The sequence below is a fragment of the Crocodylus siamensis genome, chromosome 2, assembly GCF_052110815.1.
Source record: "Crocodylus siamensis isolate JL-2025a chromosome 2, ASM5211081v1, whole genome shotgun sequence".
NCBI lineage: Eukaryota > Metazoa > Chordata > Crocodylia > Crocodylidae > Crocodylus > Crocodylus siamensis.
In genome coordinates this window covers 99,555,579-99,581,118 of record NC_143396.1, presented here as the reverse complement: position 1 = coordinate 99,581,118, position 25,540 = coordinate 99,555,579, and the positions used below count along the sequence as shown (strand labels likewise).

At 51.0% G+C, this 25,540-nt stretch overlaps 1 long non-coding RNA gene across 1 annotated transcript; it reads right to left on the bottom strand.

Moving 5' to 3' along the window:
• Positions 1-1,686: 1,686 nt before the first annotated feature.
• LOC149870558 (uncharacterized) lies at positions 1,687-25,540 on the bottom strand. The gene is made up of 3 exons (XR_016440460.1): positions 25,453-25,540; positions 8,496-8,579; positions 1,687-1,772 (listed from the first exon to the last, which is right to left on the bottom strand). It is a non-coding gene; the product is annotated as an uncharacterized LOC149870558 (long non-coding RNA).

Sequence of the window (25,540 nt, the reverse complement as noted above, 5' to 3'; positions counted from 1 at the left end):
TTAAGCCTTGTGGCCACAAGATGTCACCATTGTTCCACAACAGAACTCCTGTAGCTTTTATTTATTAATAGACAAATAAGGCTTGAGATTTATTCTCATTTTCACCGTGTCGAAGCTGAGTAACTCCATCAAAGCCAAAAATGCTTCATTAATGTAAATCTGGAGTAGTTGAACACCAGACATAGCTGGTAATATTCATGCTGGGAAAATGAGCTACTGACTACAGTTCAAAGTGAAATATAATGGTTCTTGTCATCTCTAACTGAATATATCAAATTTTACCACATTTTGAAAGTGACCATTTCCCTCCCTCTCTAAAAATTCCATTAGGATCTTAGGGGGAGCCTTCTCCAGAAACAATATAACTAGCCTCCAAATGAGACGTACTCAATAAAACAAAGAGAATTCAGTGTAATAAGTTATGAGATAAATATGTCACTCTATTCCAAGATACTTTCTCAGCCTACTTATTTCATATTCTCAAAGTAAAGGAACCCCAAGAGGCAATTACTTAATATGAAATAGCTGTCTAACAGTTGGAAAATGCCCTCACAAAACTGAGTGTCTTTGCTGGGAATAGGCAGACAATATTCCTTGGGTAAACATGATATCTTTTATTAGGCTAACTAAATAGTTGAAAAAATTGTTCTTTTCAAGCTTTTGAGCACAAACACCACTTTTCAGGCAGAGAGAGAGTCTGCTGTTGTTTTGCATTTTCCTGCATGGAATAAAAGCCAATATGCAAAATGCAGGTCTGTGAAAATACAAATGTCTGGCAGTGAGGATCAGAGGCGATGGGAGACAATAGGTGTGAGCATAGGTGAATGGTAGGGGGTGCACATGCCCCCCCCAACAGGGTTGGTGCCCCTCCTGACGGCCAACACTGATGCTGTTGGTAGGGCTGGTGCCCCACCCCCTCGACAGGGCTGCTGCTGTTGGCGGCTTCTGCAGGTGTCCTCCCCAGATTCAGAAGGCACCAGTCACTCATGGGTGTGAGACAAGTAGGTGGGGAAGGGAAAGTGGGGAATGCTGACCTGGTGATATAATATAACTGGTAAAATGTAGAGAGATTACCTGGGAAAGGCGTTATGTAAATTTTCTTTGGGGATTAAAATTGAGAGACTAGAGAGAGAGTGGTTGTCTTGTGAGAAGTGTGTATCCTCAGGTAATTAAGGTATTTGTTCGTTGATAAATTTTTGGGGTGTAGTCATTCTGGTCTGCAGTTGTTGGGAATAGGCAGTGACCATGGTTTGATGAGGACTGCTTTAAAGCCAAAGAGGATTTAATATGTGCTTTGGAGGAATACAAGTCTAAAAATGATGGTGATAGCTTCCAACTAATCAAGATTAAAATAGTCTATAAAAACTTAATAGAAAGAAGAACCAATATCAAATGAGTCTTGTGGGGGAACTGGTAGCCTTGGGGGAAAAGAATGATAACCAATGTTTTTTGGCAACTTAGCCAAAAGGACAACAAATTTTTAGCTTAATTCCTTATGTGTATATTCCTGAAAATACATGGGTCTTTTTTGTAAATAACAAGTTAAACTACTCATATATGGTAAAGGAAATGGTGCCTTCTTGCTGAAGGAAATTTTATGTTAAGCTACAAGCAGATCACTCTCTCACATCTGAATCTCATGTAACATCATATATATATCCTTACTGAAAAATGGAAAGGCTCCTACCCTTGATTTTCTTCCCTAGGAAATCTTCAAGGAATTCACTGGCTGGTGGTGTCCAATTTTGACCAAAAAGCATGTATCCACAGCACTGGAATAAAAATATAATAGTCCCAATTTTAAAAAATAGTAATCAGAAAGAGAGATGCTGTGTCATATCACCCCAGTAGTCTTATGTGAATTTCTGCCAAAATACTTAGGAAACATTTACTTTTCATTTACAGACATGAATTTCTGAAAATAATGTTTTGGAAGAAGGTAAGGCTGGTTTCAGAGAAGGCTGTTCTTGCATGGACTATTGCTTACTGCTGCACTATTTAGCATCTGAATATGCAAAAAGACAAAATCTTTGTATGTAGCCTTCATAGATCTAAGAGGAGCTTTTGACTCTATAGATTAAAATTATGGAGGAAACTGGCAATAACATCATTGGATAAAGCTCTCTTACAATTAATCATTATTTGCTATTCAAATACAGTATCTAAGATGTATTACGGGATAGGTGATGTCCTGTCCAATAGTTTCCCTACTAAGACAGGGGTACAACAAGGACGTTTGCTTGCTCTGCTACTTTGTAATTTATTCCTGAATCATCTAAACCAAGAGATAACAGGGAATCAGTTCCACATACCCATGATACTAAATGACCCAATCCCTTTCTTGCTCTGTACCAGTGGTTTTCAACTTTTTTTTTTATTTGTGGACCCCTTTGGAAATTTCTAAAGGAGTTGCGGACCTCTTTGAATTGTAAGTGTGGGAATTCGCGTACTTTTGACTGATCACAGTCAACTTTCATGGATTCCGCAGACATAGTCTGTGGACTCCTGGGGGTCCATGGATCATAGGCTGAAAACCAGTGCTGTATACAGATGACACATTATTAAAGTCACATTCCCAAGTAGGCCTCCAAAGGTTACTAGATGCTGTTCAGGAGTATCGTACCACAAACACCTTGGAAATTAACACAGCTAAATCAAAGGTATTTTTTTTTGGAAATAGAAGGAGGAAATGAGTTTGGTATTTACAGGAAAAGAAATTAGAAGTAGTGTCTTCTTTAAATACCTTGGAATCTATTTTCTATTTTAGAAACCAGAAAATGTAAACACTACATCAAAACAAGCCTTGGGTAGTTCCTTGGAAGATCATAAAGTCCAGCCCCTGCCCCAGTGGCAGGCAGTCAGCTAGGGTCAAAGGATCCTAGCAAGATAAGCATCTAAACATTTCTTAAAAGGAGTCCAGAGTAGGTGCTTGCACCACCTGTGGAAAGAGTCTGTTCCAGGCCTTGGAGACTCAGACAGCACAGAAGTTTTTCCTTATCCAGCCAAAACCGTCCGGGAGGAGTTTGTGACTGTTGGACCTTGTCATCCCTTGGGGTGCTCTGGTGAATGAGCGTCCCGCCAGATCCTGATGCACACCCCTGATGTACTTATAGACTGCCACCAAGTCAACCCTGAGCCTGCACTTTTTCAGGTTGAAGAGTCCCATGGCTCTCAGCCTCTCTTCATAAGGCCTGTTCTCTTGTCCTCTGATCAAGTATGTGGCTCTCCTCTGGACTCTCTCAAGCTTCCCCACATCCTTTTTGAACTGTGGAGCCCAAAACTGGATGCAGTACTCCAGCTGCGGCCTCACCAAGGCCAAGTACAGCAAGAGGATGACATCCTGAGATTTGCTTTAGAAGCATATGTAGACGCAAGCCAGAGTTCTGTTCACTTTACCAGCTGCAACATCACATTGGTGGCTCGTGTTCATCTTGTGGTCAATCATGACCCCCAAGACCCTTTCATCTTAGTGCTAGCCAGCATAGCACTGCCAAGCCTATAAGGATGCTGCAGGTTTTTCTTCCTGAGGTGGAGAACCTTGCATTTTTCAGTGGTAAACACCACCAGGTTCTCGTCTGCCAATTTCCTGAGCCTGTCAAGGTCAGCCTGGATCATCCTCCTGTCCTCAGGTGTGGACACTTTACCCTGTTTGGTGTCATCGGTGAACTTGGCCAGTACATTTCTGATACCAATGACCACATCAGTAATGAAGATGTTTCATAGATTTCATAGACGTTAGGGCTGGAAGGGATCTCAGAAGTTCAATGAGTCCAGCCCCCTGCCCAAGGGGCAGGAAATCAGCTGGGGTCATAGGATCCCAGCAAGATAAGCATCCAATTTACTCTTGAAGTTCTTCAGTGTAGGTGCTTCAACCACCTCCAATGGCAGGCTGTTCCAGACCTTGGGGGCTTGGACAGTAAAGAAATTCTTCCTTATGTCCAGCCTGAAACGGTCTTGCAGTAGTTTATAACCGTTCAACCCCTCGTCATCCCTTGTTCCCCCAGATCCTGGTGGTCACCCCTGATAAACTTATAGGTGGCCATCAGATCACCCCTGAGCCTAAGCTTTTCCAGGCTAAATAGTCCCATAGGTCTCAGCCTCTCATCATAAGGTCTGTTTTCCAGACCTCTGATAATGTGCGTGGCTCTTCTCTGGACTCTCTCAAGCTTCTCCACATCCTTTTTGAATTGTGGAGCCCAAAACTGGACACAGTACTCCAACTGCAGCCTCACCAAGGCTGAGTACAAGGGGAGAATGGCGGCCCGGGATTTGCTTGAGAAGCATCTATGGATGCAAGCCAGCGTTTTGCTTGCTTTACTATCCGCAGCATCACATTGAAGGCTCATGTTCATCTTGTGGTCAGTCATGACACCCAAGTTCCTTTCATCCATAGTGCTAGCCAGCATAGCATTGCTGAGCCTATAAGCATGGTGGAGGTTTTTCCTCCCAAGGTGGAGAACCTTGCATTTTCCAGTGTTAAAAAACAACATGTTCTCATTCGCCCACTTCCTGAGCCTGTCAAGGTCAGCCTCGATCTCCCTCCTGTCCTCAGGTGTGGATGCTTTACCACAAAGTTTGGTATCATCAGTGAACTTAGCCAGTCCGCTTCTGACTCCAATGTCCAACGACTTGGCAGATACATTTCTTGCCACGAGGAAGGTAGAAAATGAATGTATTACTTTTGTTGCAGATTTCTTTACTATCTCTATATAAGTTTATTGAAAAGTTTTGGTTTATGAACAATGTGGACGCATCTACAGTACTGCATCCAGTTTTGGGTGCCATACTTCAAGAAGGATGTGGATAACCTAAAGAGGGTCCAGAGAAGGGCCACTCGTATGGTTAAGAGTTTGCAGGCCAAGCCGTATGAGGAGAGACTAGGGGACCTGGATCTCTTCAGCCTCTGAAAGAGAAGGCTGAGAGGTGTTCTTGTGGCCACCTACAAATTAATTAGGGAAAACAGCAAGGAATTGGAGATGCTCTGTTCACCAGGGCGCCTCCTGAGGTAACAAGGAACAAGGTCACAAACTGACAGAAAGCAGATTTTGGCTGAACATCAGGAATAACTTGGTCATGGTAAGGGTGGTCAGAATTTGGAATGGGCTTCCAAGGGAGGTGGTGCTCTTCCCTACCTTGGGGGTCTTTAAGAGAAGGCTGGATAGGCATCTGGCTGGGATCATCTGATCCCATCACTCTTTTCTGCCCAGGGCAGGGGGTCAGACTTGATGATCTGATGAGGTCCCTTCTGACCCTAGCATCTATGAATCTATGAATATAAGCATGGTATGCATACACGGGGAATCCTACACCTACCCCAGACAAAGGCTAATACTGATAATGATGAACAGATCCAAAGAGATGTAATGGGTTTGACTCAAATTCTACTGTGTTGCATGTTATTAGGGCAGGATTGGCTGTACTTTTGAGGATCTGGACCAAGCCAGGGGCTGAAGGGGATGAGAGCAGTCCAGGAACGGGGAACTTGAAGAATTAGAAGATGGCTTCCACAGAGAGGAGGTCATGCCCCAAGGCCAAGAGGGCAGCTACCCCGACATTGACTTAAAGGAGATAATTGGGGAAAACTTTAGAGAAGAAGTAGTGGCAGAACCCACCTTCCATCAGGTGTTTGAGGAAAATATCGCCAAACAAGAGGGGCTGATAGAACAACCGGAGCTGCTGATGAGGTACCCTCACTTCGAGGTAAGGGACTCTCTACCGGCTTGATAGAGAGAAGATGGCTGGGGAAGAGATTTCCCAGATCTTAGTACCTTGTTGATACCAGAAAGATCTGATACAGATAGCACATGCTTTACCTCTGCGGGAACATTTGGGCTGTGACAAAATGATTGCACGGCTTATGTTAAGAGCCTACTGGCTGGGCTTGCATAAGCAGGTAGAACAATTCTGCCACTCCTGCCCAGAATGCCAGTGGTACTCTGACCGTCTCCCTCCTCGGGCTTCATTGGGCCTTTAGAGATTGTATCTCGACCCTTCAACAAGATCACCTTAGATAGTATCGGTCCTCTCCTCAAAAGCTTTGCAGAGAGATTCAACAAGACATTGAAAACTATGGTCAAGAAAAATATCCAGGGAGACACTAAGAGGTGGGAGCTATGTCTCCCCACTCTTACGTTTGCAGTCCAGAAGGTACCCCAACCGTCCTTGAGTTGTTCCCCCTTTAAACTGATTTATGGGCATAAGCCACAGGGCTTGACATTGTTTGTGAGGGTTGGAAGGAAAGTGAACTCAGGGGTGAATGGAACTTGCATCAGGTTAGAGAGCTGCAAGAACAGTTGGAAAAAGTGAGACAGATAGCCCGCAAAAATTTACAGAAGAGTCAAACCAGCCAAAAACAGAGGTATGGTCAGGGAATTCAAACGAGGGAATTGAAGGAAGGTGATTTGGTCCTAGCATGCTGCCAGATCACACTAGTAGACTAGTCTTCAAGTGGCAGGGCCCCTTCAGGATATGGAGGAAGGTGGGTCCCATGAACTATGAAGTGGGCCGGCCAGGTAGCACAGGGCCAAACAAATTTACCATGTGAATCTGCTAAAGAAATGGGAACAGTGGGAAAAGTACCTGATGGACACCAGAATGGTAGAGGAAGAATGGTCCCCAGAGACAAGGAATTCCCAGGAAGTGGGTAACCCCATCCCCATGATTAGGACTCAGGTACCCCAAGGAGGGCAGGAACAGCTAGAACAGTTAGCCAGAAGATTTGAAGATGTACTTACCGAGGTGCCAGGTGAAGCAAAAGGGATCTAACACTGGATCAGAACTAGCTCAGGTCTAGTGGTGAGGGAACATTGGAGGAGGTTACCTCAGGCCCTATATGTCCCAGCGCAGTATGAATTAGAACAAATGCTAGCATGGCGTATCATCGAGGAATCACAAAGCCCACGGAGAAGCCCCCTTGGGTTGGTACCAAAACAGGACAGGGCCATCTGGCTCTGCGTCAGTTTTAAGAAGGTAAACATCATCTCCTCGTTTGATGCCTTCCCAATGCAAAACATCAAAGAAATGTTAAAATATAGGGCAGGCTGAGTTAATTTCAACACCAGATTTGACAAAAGGCTACCGGCAGATCCCCATGGCGCCCAAGGACAAAGTGAAAACTGCATGCGGAACACCCTGGGGCCTACACCAGTTCACATGCCTTCCCTTCAATCTACATGGGGCAGCCACCTTGTTTCAAAGGTTAATGGACAAGATCTTTGTAGCTCATTAAGAATATGCGCTGGCATATACTGATGATATAGTAATCTTTCTGGGGACATGGGATCAACATATACACCATGTGAGGGTGATCCTGGCAGAACTGAAGAGGAATGGATTAATGGCCAACCCCCCAAAAAATGTGCCCTGGGGCAGATAGAAACAGAATATCTAGGTTTTAAGGTAGGGTTTGGGAGAATAGCCCTGCTAGCTGATAAAGTGGAGGTGATCCATTGGCAACTGCAAACCAAGAAAAAGCTATGCACCTTCCAAGGACCAGTGAATTATCAGAGATTTCTACCCTGATTTTCAGGGTTGGCAGCTCATTTGACAGAAAGGGGTCCGGGCGGAACGTTCTCCAGAAACCCAAAAAGCATTCACAAAAGTGAAGGCTGCCCTATGCCACAACCCAGTGTTGTATCTGCCTGACTTTGAACAAATGTTCTGATTACACACAGACGCACTGGCCATCACCTTGGGGGCCGTCTTGACCCAATGGGTCGGGGGAAGAGCGACCAATTGCGTTTAATGAGCAGGAAACTGTCCAGGGCCGAGATCTAATATTTGACAAAAGAACAGGAATGTTTAGTGATAAAATGGGGAGTCAAGTTCTTTTGCTATTATCTTTATGGAAGGAAATTTACTTTGATTACAAATCATGCACCACTTCGTTGGCTGAAAATGTCTAAAGCCGAAAATCCTAGGCTGATGAGATGGGCCTTGGCCCTACAACCTTTTTGTTTTGCTATAGAAAACCAACTAGGGTGGCTAAATATCGCAACTGACTTCCTCTCATGACTGACAGATGACAGACAACCAATGGCAATGGAAATGGACAAAGAGAATGAAAATGATGGTAAAATGGTGACAAGGACTACACAGGAGGGGTTTCCATTATGGGGGAGGTGTGTGACAGGGCAGTAAACCTGCCCTGCTATGAAACCTCAAAAGAACAAAGGAAAAAGAACAAATTACTGGAGTGGGCCTGGGCAGGGAGAAGAGGCACAGCAAACCCAGGTAGGGAAGGAACTGCACGGGGGACCTGGATGGTAATTAGCCTGATCAGGTGCGAGAGCTGGGAAGGCAGCAAATGGGATGCTGCCGCAGCAAACTCAGCTCATCGGAGCGGGAATTTAAAGAGATGCTGAGCAAACAGCTGACATGGATCTGCAAGAGCAGACAGTATGGACAGGACCCCAAAGGAGCATGGGGAGACGGGGAGCCAACAATGAGGGAATCGACCCAGGGGACTTGGGGAAGAGTCCCGAAGATTTACAAACCTGCGGAGACAGGGAGATGAGGCAGCTGCAGTGTCCCAGCAGGTGAGTCTGATTCCGGTGGGTGTGGGCAGCTGCTCCAGGGACCTGGGAGATAGAAGAGATAGAGATGCATGTTTGAGTGAGTCTGGGGCGTTGTCCCCATATAACCCAGCCCTGAACAATAAGGGCTGGGGTGAACTCTGGGATGGCTGGCTTGGGACCCATGTTGGGGAAAACAGGGTGTCACGGAGCCATGGAGGTGCCCCGTGATTGTGAGGGTGATTGGCAGAGCTGCCAATCACCCAGGCAGCTCAGGTGCCGGGTTACCAGGGCAACCAGGTGGGTCACATGGCCAGAAGGGGGCAGGGCCCAGCCTTTATAAACAGTTTAGGCCGGAGCCTGACTCACAGTTCCCTTCTGGCTGCTGCAGGAGCAGGAGGAGGAGGAGGAGGAGGAGGAGGAGGAGGAGGAGGTGGAGGTGGAGGTGGAGGTGGAGGTGGTCTGCGGCTTGAGCTGAGTGGCCTGAGTTGGTGGTTGCAGCCTTACCCCACTAACAGGCTGCGATGATGCGGGGAACCGGATCACCCTGACGGGAGGTAGGACTGAGAGCCCTGGCAGGGCTTGGAGTTATGGATAGGTGTATGGAGCCTCTGCGTTTATGTTGCAGCCAGATGGCTTGAGGTTATGTTGCAGTTTGCACCGGAGGACCGGGTGAGGCTGTAGGGGAGCGAGGAGGCCTCACGGGAGCTCCCCCACAGCTTGGGGGTTCCCAGTGCCCAGTAGGGGCACAGTGCCAGGGGCAGTATTGTCGGCGCCAGGGAGGCACCGTATTGCGCCAGGGAGACGCGGTGTACAAGGTTGCGGACCCCAGCCCATAAGGGTGGGGTGTTGCCCGGTGGGGCAACTTGACCCTGAGAAGGGTCAAGGGGACAGGCACGGCGGTGAGCGCCTGTGCCCCTAGCGTGAGGTGCGCGGTGTCGGCCCTAGAGGGGCCCGCGACGGGGCGAGGGGGCCCGCGAGGGGGCCCCGGGGCCCCAGAGGGGGGCGAGGGGGCCCCGGGTGGGGGCGAGGGGGCCCGCGAGGGGGCCCCGGGGCCCCAGAGGGGGGCGAGGGGGCCCCGGGTGGGGGCGAGGGACCCCGGGGCCCGAGAGGGGGCCCCGGGTGGGGGCGAGGGGGCCCCGGGTGGGGGCGAGGGACCCCGGGGCCCGAGAGGGGGCCCCAGAGGGGGGCGGAGGGGCCCGAGAGGGGGCCCCGGGGCCCGAGAGGGGCCCGAGAGGGGGCGGGGGGCCCCGGGGCCCGAGAGGGGCCCGAGAGGGGGCGAGGGGGCCCCGGGGCCCGGGAGGGGGCGAGGGGGCCCCGGGGCCCGGGAGGGGGCCCGGGGCCCCGGGGCCCGGGAGGGGGCCCGGGGCCCGGGAGGGGGCCCGGGGCCCCGGGGCCCGGGAGGGGGCCCGGGGCCCGGGAGGGGGCCCGGGGCCCCGGGGCCCGGGAGGGGGCCCGGGGCCCCGGGGCCCGGGAGGGGGCCCGGGGCCCGGGAGGGGGCCCGGGGCCCCGGGGCCCGGGAGGGGGCCCGGGGCCCGGGAGGGGGCGAGGGGGCCCGGGGCCCGAGAGGGGGCCCGGGGCCCGAGAGGGGCCCGAGAGGGGGCGAGGGGGCCCCGGGGCCCGAGAGGGGGCGAGGGGGCCCCGGGGCCCGAGAGGGGCCCGAGAGGGGGCGGGGGGCCCCGGGGCCCGAGGGGGGCCCGAGAGGGGCCCGAGAGGGGGCGGGGGGCCCCGGGGCCCGAGGGGGGCCCGAGAGGGGCCCGAGAGGGGGCGGGGGGCCCCGGGGCCCGAGGGGGGCCCGAGAGGGGCCCGAGAGGGGGCGGGGGGCCCCGGGGCCCGAGGGGGGCCCGAGAGGGGGGCGGGGGGCCCCGGGGCCCGAGGGGGGCCCGAGAGGGGGCGGGGGGCCCCGGGGCCCGAGGGGGGCCCGAGAGGGGCCCGAGAGGGGGCGGGGGGCCCCGGGGCCCGAGGGGGGCCCGAGAGGGGCCCGAGAGGGGGCGGGGGGCCCCGGGGCCCGAGGGGGGCCCGAGAGGGGCCCGAGAGGGGGCGGGGGGCCCCGGGGCCCGAGGGGGGCCCGAGAGGGGCCCGAGAGGGGGCGGGGGGCCCCGGGGCCCGAGGGGGGCCCGAGGGGGGCCCGAGAGGGGGCGGGGGGCCCCGGGGCCCGAGGGGGGCCCCGAGAGGGGCCCGAGAGGGGCCCGAGAGGGGGCGGGGGGCCCCGGGGCCCGAGGGGGGCCCCGAGAGGGGCCCGAGAGGGGGCGGGGGGCCCCGGGGCCCGAGGGGGGCCCCGAGAGGGGCCCGAGAGGGGGCGGGGGGCCCCGGGGCCCGAGAGGGGCCCGAGAGGGGCCCGAGAGGGGGCGGGGGGCCCCGGGGCCCGAGGGGGGCCCCGAGAGGGGCCCGAGAGGGGGCGGGGGGCCCCGGGGCCCGAGGGGGGCCCCGAGAGGGGCCCGAGGGGGGCCCCGAGAGGGGGCGGGGGGCCCCGGGGCCCGAGGGGGGCCCCGAGAGGGGGCGGGGGGCCCCGGGGCCCGAGGGGGGCCCCGAGAGGGGGCGGGGGGCCCCGGGGCCCGAGGGGGGCCCCGAGAGGGGGCGGGGGGCCCCGGGGCCCGAGGGGGGCCCCGAGAGGGGGCGGGGGGCCCCGGGGCCCGAGGGGGGGCGAGGGGCCCGAGAGGGGGCGAGGGGCCCGAGAGGGGGCCCCGGGGCCCGAGGGCCCGAGAGGGGCCGAGAGGGGGCGAGGGGCCCGAGAGGGGCCGAGAGGGGGCGAGGGGGCCGAGAGGGGGCCCCGGGGCCCGAGAGGGGGGCGAGGGGGCCCCGGGGCCCGAGAGGGGGCCCCGGGGCCCGAGAGACTACACAAACGTCCCCCAGAACAGCTGCGAGGCTTGGGGCGTGCTAAGGGGAAGGTTTGGAGGCACGCATAGCCCTTAAGGCGGGACGCGCATAGATACCCCAGTCTGGAATAGGGACAGGAACACCAATACCGTCCACTAGGGAACTGGCAGCCTCCATAATATATATATGTCATCAAAGTCGTGGCGGGCGAGATTCTGAGGGTGCTACGTCACCCTAACGTGACAGTAGGGGGGCGCTAGGGGGTTCATGGCCGCCCCTAGCCGCCGCTCCCTCACAACTGGTGCATTGGCCGGGAACACCGGCCGTGCACGGGGTAAAACCCGTGAACCCAGACAGGGAAAAGCGAACCCAGCCGATTAGAGGGGCTTGGACATTGTTGGGGCATGGATGCCCATTACTCCGCGTATGGTGCCGAGACAGTAGGGCACCTACGTGAGACAGAGGAAGTAACGGCCCTAGAGGGGCTTGGACATTGTTGGGGCATGGATGCCCATTACTCCGCGTATGGTGCCGAGACAGCAGGGCACATGCGTGAGACAGAGGAAGTAAAGGCCCTAGAGGGGCTTGGGGAGAATATGGAAGACCTCATGAGCAGACTGAGGTGTGAGGAGCTGGAGGAACAATTGCTCCAGCTCAGACAGGAACTAGATGTAGCCAACATCTGGAGAGAAAGTGCAGAGGCCAGAGCTGCCGCCCTGGAGCGACAATGGTCGCCGGGCAAAAGGAGCGGGGTGGCCAAAGAGATCAGACGCTTCCTAGCGGAGGAGGTGGAGAGGGTGCAGAGAGTAGAGCAAGGAATAGCGCTCAAAAAGAAGAGCCAAGAGCGGGAATACCAGCTCGGTGTTATGCAGGCAGAAATGGGGCGCTGGAGGGACCAGGCCCTTGAGGCCAGCGAAACCCCGGCCAAGGCGAAAACTAAGTTACAACTAAAGTTAGAGGTGTCCAGGGATCTGATTACGACCTTACGGAGAGAGATCCAGGCTCGGGAGGAGCAGATCCAAGACCTTCATGAGGACTTGGAGAGTTGGCGGGAGAGAGGCCTGAAAGCCGAAAGTGTGGTAGACTAGTTCCAAGAAGAGATCACCCAGAACTGCGATCAACTTGAGGAGTCTAGAAGGCTCTGGGAGGTGCAGTATGCAAAGGTGAAGGCTGTGGTGGAAAAGAACAAGAAGGAGAAAAGCCGGGTAGAACAGGGAGTGCAAACCGGGGAGAGCTCAGGCAACCTGCAAAAAGAGTTAGAGGCTGTAGAGGAGCTGCTACAAGGCTACCTAAGGGGTGTCCGGGAGGAACTCCAAGAGAGGGAAGCCCTTATCAAGACCCTGAGGCAAACCGGGCCTCAATTAGAGAACCTTCAGCACCAACGAGTACAGTGGCTGAGGGAGGCTAAAGACCAGCGGGCTCTAGAAGCCCAGAGGGTCCAGCAGGCCGAGGAGCTAGGAGAACAAGTGCAGGGTCTGCAGATAGAAAGAGACCATCTCAAGGAGCAGACAGCAGCACTCGAAGCTCTCCTAGGGGAGAGCCAGGTCAAGGTAACATCTCTTATGGCCGAGAAAGGGCAACTGCAACAGCAACTACAAGCCCTGGGGAAGGAGCTACGGAGGCTGGATAAGGCCGCTCAGGAGGTTGTCGAGGCAGGTAGCCAGACGATACGGAAGGACCTGAGAGACCAGGAGGTACAAACCCTAGAAAGCTCGGGCAATCTAGAACAATGGAGGGACCAGAATAAAACGTGAGAGGCCCTCCTTGCGGAGAGTCGGAATAGAGAAGCAGGCCTCCTAGCAGAACAGGGGCAGCTGCTACAAGAGTTGCAAACCCTGAAGGAAGGGCTGCAAGGGTTACAGCAATACCAGGGTGACCAACAGCATCTCTCCGAAGTAGGCAGCCAAACTACCGGGGAACTTGTACAGGTCCAGCAAAAGGAGGAGATAAAAGGAAAAGACCTGATGGATCGGGGGGTGCCGACCCCCAGGAGAGCGGACAGCCACGGGGAAGAACTTGAGGCTATGAAAAGGCAGCCGCAGGAAAGAGAAGCCCTCAGTGAGGTCTTGAAATGAAATAGAGCCCAAGGTGAGGAGCTCCAGTCAGCACAGACCCAGGAGCCAGTAAAGGGGAAATCTCCCAGAAGGGAAAATAAGGACCATTCTGGGGGTAACAGTGAACCAGGACAGTCAGGAGGGCTGGTCCAGGATGGGGACCCCTTAAGCAGGCGGCAAGATGCTTCGCATAAGGAGATCCAGGTGGACCTCTTTGAATGTTGGGAGTCAAAGTGGGCCCGGTGGCAAGAACTTCACCTGCAGGGCCTAGCTCAGTTAGAGCAACAATTAGGAAAACTGGTCAGGGGGCCAGACACGCTCTGTGCCCGAGGGGATGCTCTTAACCAACCAGGCGAGCATAAAATCAGAGCTAGAGCCAAGGGAGCCAGGCCGCCTCAAAGGGAAAAGGGAGCGCAAGGACAAGAAGGGCAGAGGGATAGACACCCAGCGGGGTGTAGACCAGGACTGAAGAAGAGGCCCTACTTATATATGGCCGGGATACCCCAACAGGTCACGTGGAGAACACTTAGGCACCTCATAGAAAGTAAAGTGGGGAAAGTGGCCTGGGTCCAAATTTATAAGGGCGTGGGAGGAAGATACACAGGCCAGGGTAAGGTCGAATTCTGGAGTAAGCAGGAAGCCCAAAAGGCACAAAGGTGCCAGTGGGAGATTTGGGGAAAACTCCAGGATGCCCAGGCACAACAGAAGAGCCGAACGGCCCGCCGAAACATCAGGCTGGAAGAAACCCGAAAGGGGACCAGAGAGTGGAAATCCCGGAGAGCGAGCCGAAGAGCAGCTGACAAGGTAGGGGATTTACCGAGGGCTGCTAATGTGGGGGGGCTACCTGTGGCGGGTAAACCCCAGTAAATCCCACGTGATGCACCCCCGGGTAAAAGGCGAGTTGGGGGCGCCTTAAAACCTCCGCCACCCAAATTAGATGCTGTGGGAAGCCCCATGGGAACATCCCCAACGATGGGACATCTCGTGGAGAGGCTGGAGTCCCTCCCCGATGAGTTGGGAACTTAAGGGGGGGGGTATGTCACGGAGCCACGGAGGTGCCCCGTGATTGTGAGGGTGATTGGCAGAGCTGCCAATCACCCAGGCAGCTCAGGTGCCGGGTTACCAGGGCAACCAGGTGGGTCACATGGCCAGAAGGGGGCAGGGCCCGGCCTTTATAAACAGCTTAGGCCGGAGCCTGACTCACAGTTCCCTTCTGGCTGCTGCAGGAGCAGGAGGTCTGCGGCTCGAGCTGAGTGGCCTGAGTTGGTGGTTGCAGCCTTACCCCACTAACAGGCTGCGATGATGCGGGGAACCGGATCACCCTGACGGGAGGTAGGACTGAGAGCCCTGGCAGGGGGCGTATGGATAGGCGTATGGAGCCTCTGCGTTTATGTTGCAGCCAGATGGCTTGAGGTTATGTTGCAGTTTGCACCGGAGGACCGGGTGAGGCTGTAGGGGAGCGAGGAGGCCTCACGGGAGCTCCCCCACAGCTTGGGGGTTCCCAGTGCCCAGTAGGGGCACAGTGCCAGGGGCAGTATTGTCGGCGCCAGGGAGGAACCGTATTGCGCCAGGGAGGCGCGGTGTACAAGATTGCGGACCCCAGCCTATAAGGGTGGGGTGTTGCCCGGTGGGGCAACTTGACCCTGAGAAGGGTCAAGGGGACAGGCACGGCGGCGAGCGCCTGTGCCCCTAGTGTGAGGCGCGCGGCCCCGGCCCTAGAGAGGGCAAGGCCCCAGGGCGGGGCAGAGGCGGGGCGCGCGGCCCCGGCCCTAGAGAGGGCAAGGCCCCAGGGCGGGGCAGAGGCGGGGCGCGCGGCCCCGGCCCTAGAGAGGGCAAGGCCCCAGGGCGGGGCAGAGGCGGGGCGCGCGGCCCCGGCCCTAGAGAGGGCAAGGCCCCAGGGCGGGGCAGAGGCGGGGCGCGCGGCCCCGGCCCTAGAGAGGGCAAGGCCCCAGGGCGGGGCAGAGGCGGGGCGCGCGGCCCCGGCCCTAGAGAGGGCAAGGCCCCAGGGCGGGGCAGAGGCGGGGCGCGCGGCCCCGGCCCTAGAGAGGGCAAGGCCCCAGGGCGGGGCAGAGGCGGGGCGCGCGGCCCCGGCCCTAGAGAGGGCAAGGCCCCAGGGCGGGGCAGAGGCGGGGCGCGCGGCCCCGGCCCTAGAGAGGGCAAGGCCCCAGGGCGGGGCAGAGGCGGGGCGCGCGGCGTGTCGGCCCCAGAGTGGTGAGGCCCCAAAGGGGGCGAAGCGCAGAGAGCGCGGTAGAGGCCCCAGAGAGGGGCAGAGTAGCCAGGGATCGAGCCACCCAAAGGCGCCGGTAGAGAGGGCGGCGAGAGCGAGCCGGCCCAGGGGCGCCGGTAGAGAGGGCGGCGAGAGTGCTCCAGACCCAAGGCGGAACCGGCGATTAGCCAGGCGCTGGCGAGAACCCGGCCCCAGGGGGCGCCGGTATTAGGCGGCGCTAGGGGAGCCAGCCCCAGGGGGCGCCGGTATTAGGCGGCGCTAGGGGAGCCGGACCCAGGGGGCGCCAGCGAGTAGCGGGGCGCCAGCAAGACAGGCCCACAGTGCAGGAAGCAGGCTGGTGATAGAAGCCCGGCCCAAGGGGGCGCCAGGGGCGAGGAGCCCCGGGGCCCGAGAGAGAACGAGGGCCCCCGAGGGGCGAGGGACTACACAAACGTCCCCCAGAACAGCTGCGAGGCTTGGGGCGTGCTAAGGGGGAGGTTTGGAGGCACGCATAGCCCTTAAGGCGGGACGCGCATAGATACCCCAGTCTGGAATAGGGACAGGAACACCAATACCGTCCACTAGGGAACTGGCAGCCTCCATAATATATATAATGTCATCAAAGTCGTGGCGGGCGAGATTCTGAGGGTGCTACGTCACCCTAACATGACGGTAGGGGGGCGCTAGGGGGTTCACGGCCGCCGCTCCCTCACACAGGGCAAGAGACTGAAAGCGAGGAACAAGACCCCTAGAGTCTGGTCAAGGTAACCTGGGGGCTGAAGTTCCATGGACAAGAACTGATGCAAGTAAACTCATAACACCTGGTGTGGTGAGGGCAGGATATGGGGATAGTGGAGCAAAAAAATTACATTATATAAATGTTATTTTAAAATTTTATTACATATAATTTTTTTGTTCATTTTATTGTATTATTTTGGCAAAAGTTGTAAATAAACTACTACTACAATTGAATATATATCTCTGTGACATGTTCTATTTTGCTACATACACAAAATATGGCATAGGCATCATAGGGCATTCTTTCCCTCCCCTACTATTGATCTTACTGAAGACTGCTGTACTTGCATAAAGGTAAAGCGAATTTATAAACAATGTCTTGATGAAATCAAGTACTCACATCCTGTTTATTTCCAAACCTTGCCTTTTTTCCTTAAATAGTAACAGAATGATATGGCCTTTCCTGTACATCTACACAGCTAAAAGTGTTGGCATCCAGGCTGTCATGATCTTGTGAATGCAGCATCCTTTTTCTCCGATCTTGATAAATGCAGTCTTTCTCTGTTCCTATCCAGTCAAAGCTCTGCTACAGAGATAACTGTCCTAGCCTGTCTCTTTGACAATATCACATCTCTGTGTGTCTCTCTCCTGTTTTTTCCTTCTCCATCATATGTGATACTTACCTTGACTTTCAAAGTCCTACATCTGATCCTCTTCTTATCCAGCATCTCCCACTTCGCCCATGATCCCAGCCTCACTGTCCACCTATTAAATATCCAGACAAGCACACTGGTGCCTTCTTGCATGCTTCATTGTTAGGATTAGCAATCTGTAGGTATCAGCAAGCTACCTTATTGTCCTCTCTCAAAACTCTTTACCATGACCACAAAACACATTGACCGTGAGACTACTGATAAATCAAGTCTACTGTTTACCATAGGGACCAATTCTGCCTTTGCTTCCTTCTAGTTCCCTGTTAGCCGGGCTATGTCCATCAGTTGTCTCTTACCTTAGACTGTAAGATTTTCAGGGAAGAAAGGTTTTGTAGCTGTACAAAGCCTGTGACACGAGTTATGGTCCATGACTAGAGTTCCTGGTACTAGGCTAATATAGATAATTATAATTATATAATATTAGCAATATGACTAGGCCATATAAGTTAAAACTGCATTAACACTAGCACTGTGGAAACTGGCTGGGAATGCTGGAAAAGCCCTCATTGTTTCTATTGGGGCAACTTTAAATTGCATTAAACCAGGTTAATAAGGCTCATGTATGTGTCTAGAATGATTTCTAAGCTACATCTTTTGGACACAACAAATGCAATCATGCATCCACTGAAGTAATGGCAAAACTGTTAGTGGTGTCAGGATTTCACCACTAGTGCACTAGCCCAGGTGTCAGCAACCTATGGTTTGGCCCACAGAGCCTTTGTACTCCTGCCATGGAGCTGTGCCTTTGGCAGCATTCAACAGCAGTGAGTTCTCCCTGCTGTGCATCATGGTCAGCCACCCGGGGCTCTAGTGGAGAGGGAGCTCTATCTGCACTGTGCCTTAGTTGGGTGGCATGGGCTCTGGTGAAGAAGGGATTTTCCCACACTGCAGTTGAGCGCTAGGGAAAGGCAGTGGTGGCAGTTGCGTCACTCTGGCACCCCCTTACCCCACTCCAAAAATGTTGCTGATGCTAGTATCTAGCCATTTTAAATCATATAGACAGGATAAAAATTATGGCAGTGCTTCTGCTTTTAGCTGGTGATAGTCACTGCACACACCCCAGAGACAGAAGATAGGCCCACGCAAAATGGGCTGTGTTCATTTGGGATTTGAATTTGGCCCAAATCGCGGACAGTGAATTGATTAATTGATTTGGATCACTGTCCCCGATTCAATTCAGCTGAATCAAAATCTGAAAATTTTTGATGCCGATTCAGAGAATCAGTTATTTGGGCATAGATACAACTTTAAATCTTTTTTCTACATACCTCAAGGTAACAGGTGTGGCTCATGAATACTGTGATGGTGGGGTGGATGGAGTGTCCCACAGGAGTGTTGGGGGCCTGCCCGTATGCTTGGCAGCAAACCCTGAAGTGGACCGGAATCACTTCTGGTCCACTTCTGAGTCCCCCCCAACCCCCCTCCCCCCAGCTTGGTGATCAGCCACGGGGGGACCCCGGGTATCTCCCCAGATCCAGGAGGCACCAATCACCAAGCCAGGGGGACACAGGGGAGCCCCCAGCACACTCCCTGGTGGACCTGGAATTGAAGTGGAAGTGCTTCTGGTCCACTACCGAATGTGCTGGGGAGCCCCCCCTGTTTCTGTGGGACACTCCATCTGCCCCACCACTGCGGCATTAACAAGCCGCCTGGTACCTAGAGGTATGTAGAAAAAACATTTAAAGCTGTATCTATGTCCAAATTGCTGAACCTTTCTGAATCAATTCGGAGGGTTCTGATTTGATTCGGAGAGATTAAAGGGTTTCCTGATTTGATTCAGATTCGGAGAGCCAGCCACCGAATCAGGCCAAATCTCTGCCTAATTGAATCAGGGACTGAAGCTTCACACAGCCCTAATAGACACTGTCTACCATTTAATGAGCAGCAATATCATTTGTGCCACTTGCATCTCTGAAACTTCCACAGAAAACTACAGTCTACTTAATATCATAAACTTTCAGCATAGATAACCAAAGAGGGGGGGAATAAAGGTAATATATGAACCAAATGTGTTCCAAATGGAGTTAGTTGGCAACCACCCATTGAATTCAGTGAGTTTATTATTAGGCCCTAGATTTTTGTCTGTGGCATTTCTGAAGTGTTAGTCTACTTTCTAACAAAGAGAAATAATTCAAGAATAAGAATAGCATCCATAGTTAATATTTATTTCATATGTAAATGAATGTGAAAGAGCTCAAGGTACTGAGCTATTCAAATAATTAAACTAATATTACAGAAATCTATCTTAAAAACGAAAAAGAATTAGGGTATAAAACCAAATTTAGTGTTAATGTATATCTCTGGCATTACCACACTGAGTAATGCTTTATATTATCATAAATATTTTGAATAATTATAAATGGTAATGAAGAAAAATGTGGAGAAAGTATGATACTGTGGGTTTATGTTGGAGAATTATAATATATTGAGTAGCTATACCGAGAAGATGACGTTTACTTCATATTTATTGTGTCTGTATTTTATACTGTTACATGAATCACAGTCTAGTATTCTGCCAGTTTGAGTATTACAATTAGATTACCAGAACTGACAATATTCATTTTTATGATGCATGATGAGAAATGTAATAACAATATAGCATCTATAATTTTTGCACTTATGTCTAGTTGCTGTATTGTAACTTGAAATCTTTAAAAATTGGCTTCTATTCTGGAAAGCACCATCCATCAAGTATGTTGCCCCCAAAAAGCAAAAAATAATTAAGTAGGGCAAAGATGCTTTGATTCTTATAATAAGATCATTTAATTTAACATTTGCAACTTGTGTCTTGCACAAACTGTATGGCAGCTGAGGAATAGGTACAAATACTATTAATGTCTGTTTATTAAAATTAGTTATTATGAAATCATGTTTATTGTCATCGTATGCTATTAATTTTGTTATTGTGGGTACAGATGTATGGCCTGAGTGTGGCTATGTTTTAGGAATGGACTGGGGAGGCAACAAAAGACAGAGGGGGTACATGAGGATGGGAAGTGGTACTCTTTTTGACATGTGCAGTGAGCCAAAATTTGGTGCCTTGTGGTTTGGTGATGGACTCAGGTATCATTCTTGCCATCCTATTTATTTACAAAGAACATGCCAAGTTGTTTACTATCCTTAATAGAGGGGGAATCAAGGAACAGTGTTTCCTTGCTCATAGCCAGTACTTAACCCAAAGCTTCATTAACTCTTTCTAAGGGCTATGGTGTGTTTCCTAGCTGTGGTTGGTGCTTCTTTCCCAGCTTTTCTGTTTTTGCAGACACTGAAACAAACATGGTTCCACCATAGACGGATCCAGGATTTACTAAAAGGGTGGTGTAGTACACTGCTCCTCAGAACAGGAGGGATGTGAGTGAAATGTGGCTGGAGCCCCTGGGTTGGTGGGGGACACCACTGAGCTGGGCAGGGAGCAGGCACATAAGGGGGGTGACCTGCCTCCTGCCAATACCACTTCTGCTGTCCTAAGCTGACTTGGGGACATGTGGGACAGAGCTACTCCTCCCAGGAGATGTGATAAGTGGCTGCATGGGGTCCCAGGATCAGCCAGGAATAGTGGTGGTGGTACAGTTTCCTCCTTCCAGTTCCTGCCTTCTGCCTGCCTTTCTTCCCCCTCTGGCTCCTTGCTGGCCAAGAGCAGGCACTGAAAGGAGGAACCCGAGTGGTGCTGTTGTTGTGTCCAGCTGAGTTTGGCTACCAGTACAGCTGCTCCTTGCAGAGTAGGGTAGGAGTGGGTCAGAAGATGATCTTGGGCTCTCCCTATGCCTGTGTCAGCCAGGGACAGTGGCTGCAGTGCACAGGTTCCTCCTTCTAGCCCTTGCTCCCAGCCAGTGGGAGATACCTGCAGGGGAGAGGCAAGCAGGGAGCAGGCACTGGAAGGAGGAACCTATGCCTTATTGTTGCTGTCCCCTGCTAAGCCTGGCACTCTGCATACTGGCAGCCCATGTCTGGGGCAGGAGTGGCTCTGGAGCTCCCTCTGCACCTGGATCAGCCGGGAACAGCAGCAACAGTGGTGGAAGGGGGTGCAACCACACTGCTGCACCCTCCTTGGATCTGGTCCTGGGTTCCACCAATCAATTACCTGCCTCCTGCGACTCCCGTCACCTGGGAAACCTCTTGGGCCATAAAGGTTGGTTTTGTACTACAGGGTTTAATGAACAAAGTGGTGTTACTTAGGAACGTAAAAAAATATAACCCCTAATTTATATAGCTACTCTGGCAAAATTCCTTGTATACCCATAGATATGCAGAGAGAAGAAAACATGGTTGATTTAATGTTGTATATGGAAGTCGTATAACTATGCTGACAGAAAAACTCTACTGGCACATGCCATGTCTTCACTGGAGAGCTGGTGCCATTGTTAGCCATTATCCACTGGTCCCATTAAGTGACTGCACATGGACCCAGTTAAGCTGCTAACAGGTCATGTGGATTTCCTAGTGGGAAGGCACAGTCGTATCATACAACATCCCCTATGAGGGCTGTCTACAGTAAAGCCATAAATAGCAACAAATAGAGGGGAGAGGACTGGAGTGGTAGCAAGTAGGGTTTCCTGTTAAACATCTCATTTTGGTGGGGAAGGCAAGGATTTGCTTTTCTTGCAGTCACCAAGAACAAAAACTGTTAGATGATTGATCAGGGAAGGAAGGGTGCTGCTAGAAAAACATGCCTGTTCATAGCTTGGCCATTATAAATATCGCATTCCTTTTGTTTCAAAAGTTCACTGGCTGCTTGTCTTTATATTAAAGCACTCAAAGAACACAACATGACCTTGTGTACAGGTTAAGCTATGCTCAATCACTGGTTTCTTAGGATATTTATAGACATGCTTTGGGGGGCGGTGAAGAGGTGCTTTCATTAGCACAGTTCTGAGAACCATGCTAATTAAAAGCACCCCAGCGTGTCATGTGTATCAGCATCTCTAAATTGAAAAATGGTGGGGGGGGGCTTTAAACTAAAGCTAGTTTAGCACCATTTTTTAGTACAGGGACATTGATACACATGACTCTGGAATCTGCTGGAACGTGGTAATTACCACGCTCCAGCAGACTCAATTAATCAAGTCTGCCCTGACACATTGTAATTATGATACGCTGTAATTACAAGGCTCCCTGCACATGTGTAGGAGCCCTCAAATTCCATCTAATATATTCACTCTACTCTCATAAAATATTTGCAATCCATCACTGACGCTCTTACATATAGGCTCCTAAGCGCTTCCAACCCTCAGTCTACCCACTGGCACATGTATCAGACAGAAGCATTTTACTACAAATAACTATATGTACCACTCTCATTACTCGTTATTTAGAGTCACCATCCACTGCCCCCTTGATTTACATACTTCAGTGTGATTGCATTAAGTGTGGTCTTTCTTTGCTCTTCCTGTAAACTTCAAAAAGACCCAGCAGGGCTTGGAATACCAAATTTGTTTTTGTCTCTGAAACACCATTAATAAATTTAGCAAGCTAAATACGTAATCTTTTTGACACTCCATTTATTTGAGAACCTTGGTTAGGCTTTTTTTTGCAGGGAGAATGACTGCAGGCCCTGGATTATGTTTGTTCATATTCAAGCACAGAAACTGTCATTCATGCATAGAAATCTCATAAAACAATGTGCTCATTTATGCATAGAAAATCTCTCACATTGACACACTCCTGGCCTTGAAATCCTAAAACACACAATGGCATGCCTGCTCAGCAGTACCTGCCTGAGAAACCTTCACCAATTCCCACAAGGAGTTTATCTCCCTTGAGGGCAATGGTAAAACTCCCCAGTGACTTCAAATAGAGCTGGATCAAGCCCATACTGAAATACATATTCATGCACTTTGTTTTCTTTGTTGACCCTTTACAAACCACTGTTGATGGCATTTAGTTGTTAAGGGAGCCCTGAGGTCCCAAATGCACTTAGTGAAAATGAGATATCCTTTTATACCTTCACATTTTAATGCCATAATGTTGAATAGCTACTGCCCTGGGTTTTTTATATGGAGATTTTATGTTAAACAAACATTACATGACAGTTGAAGGGAGTAAAAGGCTCACAGGATTGATAATGGGTTGCAAAGCCTTTCCTCTCTAGGCCACTGCTTCAGATTCATTCTAGATTGTTTATTTAGATTTACCATTGAAAAAAGAACTCTCGGGTAAAAAGGTCCAAGCTCAAACAATAATTAGATTTACAACTGCAGCTGGCCAGCAACATAAATACTAATATGCACATCAATTACCTGTACCAGCCAGCAGCTTTAAATAATGAAAAGAAAATCAAAATTGGCTGTATCCAGCCCATGAAAGGAAAGAAAAGAAAATTGGAAAAGCTTCAGAAATAAAACACGTGGTCAGGAACATACTATCTGCTTTCTGTCCGTAACCTGTTAAACAGGGTTGTTAAATCTGCAGTATGCCTGAAAGGTCATCAATTGCAGGTTATTTCAGACCATGGGAAGCAAGTGTTGCCCACAAGTCATTACATAATACACTACATTAAACCCTCTATGTGGTAAATTGCTATGCAGTTTAACTGTTCCTCAGAAAAGAGATAAGTCAACGGTTTCAGTCTAGTTCCTTATAGACCAGTACCCACATCACAAATTCCAGAACAAGGTACACCAGAAACAACCAAACCATTGTCACTCCTGCTACTAGTCTCCCTGAAAAACCTAAAACCTGGCTGTGACTGCACAGGCAGAACAAGCTACACTGTGTTTCTGATAGCTGGTTCTTCCAAGCAGGAGTTGATCCCCATTTACCAGTAGAAGCTGGTATAACTCCCTCAACGTCCTGCCTGTTCTATTGTCTTCATATTCCCAAACTACAGCTCCACCACATATCTGCAGCACAAAATTAATTTTAAGAACTCATACACAACTCATGAGCAATGCATGATCGGTGATAAAGGAAGAAAGAGGAAAAAAAGCGTGTATTTGGGTGAGCAGGGGGAGTTAGAAGCATCATTTATATGAGAGAGAGTGCTAGTCCACGATGTAATTTTTATAATGTGTCATCTTATTTCCTCTCCCTCTTTTGTAAATTTGAATCATCTTGTTAAAACCTATATAAATATTATGTTAGAAAATCCAACAAACCTTTGGACTCATTATTATCCTGTCTCAGTAAAGCTTGTGTCTACCATAAAGTAAATAGGGCCTGGTTTAAATCATGATTTTTTTTTTATGAAAATCATGAAATGAAGTGATTTTCATGAAAAATGTGATTTACAATGAAGTGCCACAGTATGGCTGCTTATTGGGTAGTCCCCCAGCAAGTAGCCATATTGTGGCATTTCATTGCAACAAGATGACTGCTGCAGGCTGGTGGAAAGCATTCCCCAGCTAGCAGCAAAGTCTAGCAGCCCAGGGGAGGGGGAAGGGATGCAAAAGGGAGAGAGCTTAAGGATAAATAGGGGAGGGGCTGTTTGCTCCAGGTGGGAAAATTGGGTGCGGGGTATAGATTGGGGGTGCCTAGGTACTCCTTTGGCAGACAGCCCTGGCAGCAGGTCGGGGGGTGGAGTGTGCTGTTTGCTTCTCCGGGCATGAAAACTGGGGCGCTGGGGAGACAGAGAATACAAGTGGAGAGAAAACAGCCTCCCTCCGCCAATCCATCCCCAAGTTCACTCCCTTTTGCAACCCCTTCTCTCCTGTAGGCTGCCAGGCTTTTGCTGCCGGCTGAGGAATACTTTCCCCAGCCTGCAGCAGCCATCAGCAAACAGAAGGAATCAGGGTGCCTGTGTGTGTGTGTGTGTGTGTGTGTGTGTGTGTGGGGCGGGGGGGGCAGGTTTGCCATGATCTGGGCACAAAAATGCCAACCCCCAACATAATCAGGCTATAATAGTGAGCTGGGCCTGTGATTTAAATAAGGCCCTAAAAAGAAGACTTGGAACCTTTTTAACAACACAATTCATTTTATAATACATCACTTGTTCACATACTTCCGATGAAAAATAGAAACACAGATTCATTACTATGCACTAAAAATAAATATGGGGTTTAACAAATATTGTCAGCCCACAGGTCTATTTAAAGTGACATTTCAATATCATTAAGTGCACTGGTATTGAGAAGCAATGGAAATGTTGTAATAGACACACAGTGTAAATGAAATTTGAAAAATAAAACATAAATGAGAACAGATAAGAACTACTGGTAGAATATCAACTAGACAGCAGTGACATGTAACCAAATAGATTTTCTAAATGAACCAGAATATTGGGGATTGACGTCCATGTCTAGAATTGCTGGAAAACTAATAAAATGGTTCTAAACTCTGTCATTCACAGTTCCATAAGCACATGCATTTACACTAAATTACCCACATTCAGACATGCTATCTGTAATACAGGTATTATATAAAGACACAATGCAAAGTTCTCTATGTGGTAAATTGGTAAGCAGTTTCATTATCACCTCTGGTCATAATTCCACTCTGTCTGCAGCCAATAGAAGAATTTGACTGGAAAGCTCCGTTTCATTGCTCCTTGCTGGTCAGATAACT